The sequence below is a fragment of the Dermacentor silvarum genome, chromosome 1, assembly GCF_013339745.2.
Source record: "Dermacentor silvarum isolate Dsil-2018 chromosome 1, BIME_Dsil_1.4, whole genome shotgun sequence".
Lineage (NCBI taxonomy): Eukaryota > Metazoa > Arthropoda > Arachnida > Ixodida > Ixodidae > Dermacentor > Dermacentor silvarum.
Window position 1 is genome coordinate 246,009,658 of NC_051154.1, and position 9,284 is coordinate 246,018,941.

Here is a 9,284-nt window from a genome sequence, read left to right on the forward strand (position 1 = left end):
CTATATTTTTTAACAACATGCTAGAATATGCAGGCAGTTCGCTTAGAAAACTAAAGCCATAGAATCAATACAGTGATGCGACTTTCGGTTTGCATGTCACAGTTTGAGAAAAGTAAGGTGGGAGCTGTTTCCAATGTTCCGACTAGATAGCAAAGCTAGCATAAAAGGTTGCACACCACTGAGCTCTACTATGGGGGGCTGGATAGCGCATTGAGCGCCTTCGACTGAAGGCAACCTTGTCCCAGAAGTTGGTACTTCACGACTTTGCTGTGGCATTTCACCTGCACAGGAGTGGGGCATTTCTTCTGCTATAATGCTTGGCCTTTGTGCCGCAAGCTACCGAAGCAATCCAGAGAAGTATTTCGAGAAGACGTCCAGAATTTTCCATCACAGCACTGACGGCATCGCTAACATGAGTGGCGCGTGCTGAAAACACTTGTCAATCAGAAAATGCTTTCTGTAAGAAAACTTTCACGTACGGGTTCAGAACGTCGTAACAGCTCTCACCAGACATGTGGAGACATCGCCTAGATGTGGAAAACCACGAAGAAAAATTTTTATGGCAGCAATATTGTGCAACGGCACACACTAGTAAGTGCAGCGTATGCCCTACTTTTGGGACAAGCCGCTGCACGACACTGCATTTTCGCTGGCTTCATCTACCCCTGGCTCTGTGGGCAGCGAAGCGGCATCCAGCAAAACATAGTACAGATCAGTGGTGCACATAGTTTTGTATGTCCCCTTTCTCGATGCCAGCTGAACAAACGGTAACTGTTTCCAAAGCAGAAAAACTAAGGGCAAGGGCTCTGTACACATTGCATCGTAAAGTGGCTGATGCTTGGGCAAAGCAAATACTGTGCATGGTAGATTTGTGTGAGGCAAGCTATGAGTCAAAAAGCCTGCTGCATACTAGCAAATGACCAACATGTTGTCACATGTTGAAATTCTTTTTTTATTCCTCATCACTCATTTGTGTAGGAGAGACAGCTCTCACAACTGGAGAAGCCTGGGAAGCATGCAGTACTCCACAAAACCGGTTTCAACGTAAAATGTGTCTGCATCTCATAATTTCATGGCTGCAAGAGTGAGCTCAATGGTAAACACATCTGAGTGTTCATGATGTCATGCATTATCCACTTTATCTGCACGTCATACCTATCTCGACAAAGCTGATATTGCCTTTAGAGAAATTGTAGATGTTGTGAGCTTGCATTTCAGAACGCACAACAAGCTTAACACGTACAACACCAGAACAATTTGTTGAGAATTTCGGATTAGGAATCTTCGAAGCACAATTTGTTTAGTGGTGTTAAGATTCTGCTTAAGGTTGTTGATTATTACATTCATATAGTGTTCAAGCATTGCTGTAACAACATTCTTCGCTTGGAGTACATAGTAAGGGTGTACTCCACATGAGCTGGTGGCATTTTGCTCCATATTCAAAAACTGGTTTCTTCTTCAGTTGAGATTTTCAAGTTTGCATTCTTTATTAGCTGTTGTATGTAACCTATCCTAAATGTTTGAATAGTGAACACAACGTGACCTTTTTGATTGATTTTGTGGATTGTACACCCTTGCTGCAAACAATTTGAGATGATAACTGTTTCCGCCTTAATGAAAAATAATTGCTTGAAGCAGCCATAGCCACCAATAATACAAGCATGACACGATTATGAAAATTGTGATATTGTACTTTGATTTATGTTTTTAAACCTATGGAGATCTGCGTGTGGTGTAAATGGGTTCCTGATATCCATTCGTGATGCAAGAATTTGAAGAATAAACTGAGGCAAGAATGTTTACTTACTTTTCAAGAGAAGCTCATGGCAATTTCCTCATGAAAAGTAAAATAACTAGAAATAACTTTACTGAGCTGAGAAGAGTGCTACAATTGTCTCATTCGAATAGTGCCATATACAGAAGCTACAACAAATGTTTACTATTTTGGTTGCACCTTGTATATATGGTCTTGTCACGTGTTGCAAGCTGTATTCAGAATGGCCACAGCTCAGTCATGATTGTGGCATTGTGCAATGAAGTACCGCTGGCATCACCCGGAAAGTGTCGCTAAGTTACAAATACAACTTTGAATGAGTTCTTTTAGGAAAAAAGACTTAGCTCAGAAAATTATCCTTTTTTATGCAGCCTGTCGAGACAAGGTTTCTTTACATGGCCATGGCGCTCAAGGATGAAACCGAGACTGTAGACTGCCAACGTTCATTCCTGTTCCGGCAAAGACGGGCCAGCAGTAACCAGCAGGATTTTACAAAGTGAACTCATCACAGCTTGAGCCACTCCATGCCACAAGCAGTTGCTCCTCGAGCCACCGTGAAAAGGTTCCTTGGGGCACAAGTCCAACTCAGCGCCACAACCTTTCTTCTGCAGTTTTTCTACCTACTTAGCTAACCAGGTGGGTCAAAGATGGCAGAGGGAAAGGGAATCACAGCTTTAAGCATAGAACCTGCTCAAGCTTAATGCAGTGAGAGTGAACAGTGAACGAGAAATAGGCAGAGAGAAATAGGACACCTCTTCTCCCTCAGAGAATTGGCAGTGAAAAAAAAACAGCTTATGAAGGCTTGAATATTGGTCGGAATAATTTGGCATAGGTAGGATAATGACTATGAATGTTTCTGGCAAAGGTAGTGGTAGTAGGCTGAATAATCAAGGAGTTTAGATATAGATTAGAAAACAAATTTCATTACACTACCAGAATTTTAAATCATCCCAATAATTCTTTTAATTGACGGTTTATGCGTGTTGAGCGACAATGCTTCTTCATGCCTGCTTCTTGCTGAGATCATTCTTATGCTGCATAATTCACCTGTTCAAGTTCCATGTTTCTCCCGTCCAAGCAAATTTACATTCATCACAAGAAAACTTATAGATGATTTCCAGAAACTTGCTGATTAAATGAGAGAGCAGCATGCACCCCAGGCTTTCTTAGATATGCATTCAAGAGCCTCAGATCTCGTGAATGTTAGACATACTCCTGCTGAGCAAGTTCTTGGTATCATCTACAAGGTCATTTCAGAATATGAGTTTGCTTAAGTTGGAGAAACAGTCAATCGAAGACATGTCAAGCGATATCGCTGTCGATGCATCTACATTCCAACTGAAATAAAAGTAAATATAGCACCAAATGCAAGAATTATTGGGATGATGCCATTCTTGCAGTGGAATGAAATCCTTCTGATCTAAATATGCAATCCATAATTCAGACTACTAAATACTTCCAAAGGGGTTGCGTCGTGAATTATGCATGTTGTATTCCGTATTTTCTTACTATAAGACCCAACGATGCTTAAACAGCAGAGAAAACATTAAGAGCTGAGTACTTAATACTTTATATTGCTCCATAAATCAGTTTCCCTGCCAACATCAGCGTCCCGCGCTAATAATGTTTGGGAGAATGTGTGAAACAAGGCACCTGACCCATAGGGTAGTGCTGTTCACTTTGTTTGGGAATGAAGGTCATACTGTACATGTATGTGATAGCCATACGTGTCATTACCTTTAAAAAAAAGCAAGCAAAACTGCGAGTCCGCCTAAGTGGAACAGATTCATAAAAAAATGTTTTGTGCATAAACAAACAAGGACGACGAAAAGGAGCAACACAAGCACGATCGCGTTCTAACAACTGGTTTTATTTTCGAAGAACCATTTACTTAAGAACCCAGATCTGTGCTATCCAGTCAACACAACACATCAATAGCGTATATAACAACACTTGTGATAAAAATGCCACGGATAAGCGCGACCCGGTCAACATAAAAACAGCAATGCGCATTAAACAAGCACTTAAGATGAAAAGACAGGAGCGAATATAGCAGTGAAACAGAAGGATGACTGATGCATTTTTCCTTTAGTTTTGCAATCCAGTGCGCTTCCACAATGTCTCTCGCGATTTGATTTCGATGCCTAAACAATATGCCGGTGCTTCTAAGTCAAGGTGAGCACGCATGTTCTTGACAAAGCATAGCCAAATGCTTACTAGGGCAGCTTTCAGACTGGACAAGTGTTCCCTTAGTCTCGTGTTAACGCATCTTGCAGTCTGCACTATGTACACATGACCTCATGTCATAGGAACCTGATACACAACTTTCTTCGCGCAATGAAGAAATTGGTTCTCACGCGGATTTTTAATACTGCATTCTTTCTTTGCATCACCCTTACTTTCGAACTTACTTTTTATCCTAGAACACACACTACCTCTTGTTTTTAGCCGAAAGCACCACTTTTACTTCGTAACTCCCAGCCACCTTTTTAAGTCTGTGTGAAAGGCTATGCACATACGGAATCACTGAAACCTTGGAAGCTAATTCTTTCTGGCTTTGTTTTTTTTTGCATAGTCTTTATCCTGTTTAAGTTTTTCATAAGTCTAGCACATGACGCCAGCATCACAGCGAGCAGGCACCTACCCGGCCTCTCTCAACCGATCAACTTGCTCAAGAAAGGCAATGTTTACTGTGCGGTAACACGACTTCAACAATGCTGACCGGCAACATGAAATGACTATGCCATTCTTCACAAGCCTGGAATGGTTTGAGGCATAGTTCATTAGCGGTTTTCCAGCTCGGGGCGTGAATGACCAACACACATGTTCTGGTAGAATTTCTAACTTGACATAAAGGAACTGTAGCTTGTTATCTACCGGTACTTCCGAAGTAAAAGTCAAGCCTTCAATAGTAGTAGAAGCCTTTGACTCTAGGCAAGGGCTTAAATTTTACTTTGCAAGTACTGGTAGATAAGAAGCTACAGTTTCTTGTTAACAAGCTACATGAACTATGCCTCAAGCAATTCCAGGCTTGTAAAGAATGGCACAGTCATTTCATGTTGCCACTCAGCATTGTTGAAGTCGTGTTACCGCACTGTAAACATTGCCTTTCTTGAGCAAGTTGATCAGTTGAGAGAGGCCGGGTACCTGCTCGCTGTGATGCTGGTGTCATGCGCTAGACTAATGAAAAAACTTGAACAGGATATGGAACTATGCACAAAAAATTTAAGGCAGAAAGAATTAGCTTTCAAGGTTTCAGTGATTCCATATGTGCATGGCCTTTCACACAGACTTAAAAAGGTGGCTGGGAGTTATGAAGTAAAAGTGGTGTTTTCGGCTAAAAACAAAAGAGGTAATGTGTGTTATAGAGTAAGAAGTAAGTTCGAAAGTAAGGGTGATGCAAAGAAAGAATGTAGTATTAAACATCCGCATAAGAACCAATTTCTTGATTCTGCGAAGAATGTTGAGTATCAGGTTTCTATGACATGTGGTCATGTGTACGTAGGTCAGACTGCAAGATGCATTAACACAAGACTAAGGGAACACTTGTCCAGTCTGAAAGGTGGCCCTAGTAAGCATTTGGCCATGCATTGTCAAGAACATGCGTGCTCACCTTGTCTTAGAAGCACTGGCACATTGTTTAGGCAACGAAATCAAACCGCGAGGGAAATTGTGGAAGCGCACTGGATTGCAAAACTAAAGTAAAAATGCATCAGTCATCCTTCTGTTTCATTGCTAGATAAAGAGAATTCGCTCCTGTCATCTTATCTTTAACATAGTTTCATCTGAAGTGCTCGTTTTATGTGCATTGCTGTTTTTATGTTGAAGGGGTCGCGCTGATCCGTGGCATTTTTATCACACGTGTTGTTATATGCGCTGTTGATGTGTCCTGTTGATTGGATTGAGCAGATCTCTGGGTTCTTAAGCAAATGGTTCTTCGTCCTTGTTTGTTTGCGCGCAGAAAATTTTTTTAATAAAAAGAGTTTTTCAAAACTGTAAGGAGGGTTTTACTGTGTGCAGTTTAAAAAAAGAAAAAAGCTTCACAGCTGTTACTAAATGCACTCTCCAGAGCTTTACACTATGCAGCTGTACCAGTTTACACAGAATACACTTCACCTCTCGTCACGGCCCAGGTGGCTATTCAGGTTTTTCAAAGGTGTTTCATTGTATGGGACGGCACATACAGCATCACTTATTTGCAAGATATTGCATTCCAATTCTGTCATATGAGATAAATTCATTAGAGAGTTTTAAATTGCCCTAAATGTATTACAGCTGTGGACCAGTACACTGGCAGTAGCTTGCAGTAACTATAGCTTGTGGAAATATAATTGCAACTGCCATGTTATGTGTACCTGCTTGTGCACAGGCATCGGCCACAGAAATCTTTAGGGTACACTAGTTTCTTCTATTTTGGAGTACGCATCCTCCACCAGATTAGAATGTGAAGTGGATTGTCATTTGCGACGTATACTCCTGCGTAAACTTTATAACCATTTCTCCTCATCTGCTCTACAGATCATTGTTGCTACAACTGCAAAATCAGGGTGCCTGTTTACAGCACCTGTAGAGAGCAAAGTCGGCAAATCTTGAATGAATAATCATATAATTTTAGTATTTTCCAGCAAGGTTAACACTTAGTGTCTACCACTGTGGTGTTTTTCAAATTCTAAGGTTAGCACATGTGCACAAGGTTTCACTATAGTATGTCATTTGGAGGAAAAAGTGTATTTGCGCGTGATGTTCTGCTGCACAGAATGTCATGAGTTTTCTTATGTGTCGGTCACCATCTCGCAAACTGCTCCTTTCGGAGTTGGAAGGCAACATTAATGCGAAGTACATTTAATGTTCGAAAAAAAAGGATGTGCCCTCTGATCCCCTTATTTTCGATGGAGGCGAAATGCGAAAGCACCCGTCTACTTAGATTTAGGTGCACGTTAAAGAATCTCAGGTGGTCCAAATTTCCAGAATCCCCTACTATGGCGTGCCTCATAATCAGATCGTGGTTTTGGCACGTAAAACCCCATAATTTAATTTTTTTGATCTCCTTACTCTCCTCACTTGATGCCTAGTGTTCTAATAGCATGATCGACACGATGACCATCAATGTGATGTGCAATTATTGTGTATTGGGGGCCAGGGTACATTCATTTTAGCAGCTTTTTCGGTTGACTTGAATCAGTATTGTAGAATGCTGTTTGCTTCGTTTACTCATTGTTACCAAATATCACTTTTGACTGCGGCAACAAGTATAATGTTGTTTGCTAGCACTCCTGCCAACCGAAATAACTTGAAGGCATCTGTGATAAAAAAAACAGCTAATGATTTCCCAAGAGCTAAGGTCCAGTGAGACCAATAAATTTTAAGCTAATACCTGTGGATGGTACTGCTGAATGAATGCCCATCCAGTAGGACTGTCCATACCATTTTCTTCCATAAAATTACATTGAAGATTTGAACAGAATCTGAACGTAGACCTGTCTGCAAAGTGATCCATTTCCTTATCCAAGTAATAGAGCTTCAGCAGGAAGACTGAAACTTCAAGTCGTCAGTAGTGGCATGAACATACAGTAAACAGTGCTAAACTTTTCCCTATCTTGCACCTTTTATCATTTCCCGTCCCATTTTTTTCACAGGCTGTTCTTTACTATTTATGGTCATACCCAGTTTAATTTGGTGTCCTTACTTTGACCAATATCTTTTTTTCTTTATCGGATCTTGATGAAATGTTCATTGATAACGTACCTTAATTTGCCATTTCCACTGATCTTAAACAGACACATCATGTTACAAAGTTTATTTTGCCTAATTCTTCATTGCTTTTTTTGCCAAATGTCCAAACAGTTTATTTTAATTCCTATGTTGATTTCTGGGAAGAATAGGTCTACTAGGTCTACAGAACGTTTTCTGTTTAGGTCATCCCTACTCATTGTAACAACTTACAGCAGTGCCCCTACACACTCCATCACAATCACTGCGAAACACACCCTTCCTCTTTATTTTAACACTTTGGTTTCTCTTGACCTACTATATGCACCAGATGAGTGTAGGGGCGAGTGAGCTATGCACATCCAAAACCGCTGCCAAGAAAAACAGTTGCTGCCCTGATGACACGTATCTGTCGAAATGTTGGCTACAGCAACATCCCTTGTTTTGACAATGTTGAACCACGTTCATGGTTTTTTAGTACTTCAGTTACCGCTTTGTTGTGTTCTGTGATTGTCTTTTGTTGCCACTTCCTTTAGGATGGAAATTCACCAATATTATTTGTTTCTCCTAACAGCAGCAAGTTTATCCTTGCAAGGCATGTGGGAACAGCTTTCACCAGGAAACAGTGCAAGACGAGTGGTCGAAGAAAATAAAATTGCTTCTGTGATCTAAAGTACTTGACGAATAAAATTTTGCACTTATTTGTATATATGTCGTGCAATTCATTCATATCACAAAAAGCAAAGTGTTTGATCTTTTGAGCTATTTCAATGTGTTGGCCAGACAGTTTTCTCCATAGCGACCTGCTGCTTCTGCAATGAGCTGCATTCATGACATTTGCATTAAAGGATATGTACTATCGGGGACAAAAGTGCCCAGGACGTGCGAGTGTCGACCAAATTGCATCTCTGCACTATCAGCCGCTATCATCTGCGTTGCAGACCACTTTCCAAATGCAAATGTTAGCGTGGCTGATCCCAGCAGAAAGTGCACCAATAAAATTCGGTCGTCATTCGCACATTTTGGGCACTTCTGTCCCCGATAGTACATTCTCTAAATAATCAATATGCTCTGTAAAACATAATGCATGAAACACCTCTATTTTAGCGATTGGACCGTATAGTACAGATTTAGCATACGGAGCCTTTTTATTTCTGAGTACGGAAACACCTGTATGTTAACGGTTGGACCGTATAGTAGAGATTCAGCATACAGAGTCTTTTGTTTTCTGGATACAGAAACACCTGTATTTTAACGGTTGGACCGTATAGTACAAATTCAGCATACGGAGCCTTTCGTTTCCTGGATACGAAAACACCTGTATTTTAACGGTTGGACCGTATACTACAGATTCAATATACAGCTGCCTTCCGTTTTCTGAATACGGAAAGCACCTGTACATTAACGGTCGAACCATACGATTCAGCATACAGAGTCTTCCGTTTTCTGAATACATAAGCACTCGTATTTTGTAATACGGTCTCTATTTTTACGGTTGTCCGTTCTACGGAAATGACCGTTCTTTACTTACGGAAAGTGTTCGGTCACAAATTACCAGCAGATTTGCCGTAAAACCAAAGCAATTTTTTTTACAGTGTATCGGAGGTCTCTGCACATAAATACTTGGGAATAATACTCACATCTGACTTAAAATGGAATGACCATGTCGAGTACATCGAGAGAAGGGCCATGAAAAAGCTTGGTTATCTAAGGAGGAGGCTTGGAAATGCCACGCCGGACATGAAACTTCTAGCATACAAGACGTTTATTAGACCATCGTTAGAATACGCAGCAGTAGTAT

At 40.7% G+C, this 9,284-nt stretch overlaps 1 long non-coding RNA gene across 1 annotated transcript; it reads left to right on the forward strand.

Annotated features, from left to right (window-relative positions):
- The first annotated feature begins 983 nt into the window (after positions 1–983).
- Positions 984–8,428, forward strand: LOC125942123 (uncharacterized). The gene is made up of 3 exons (XR_007464829.1): positions 984–1,096; positions 2,146–2,410; positions 8,058–8,428. It is a non-coding gene; the product is annotated as an uncharacterized LOC125942123 (long non-coding RNA).
- Positions 8,429–9,284: the final 856 nt, after the last annotated feature.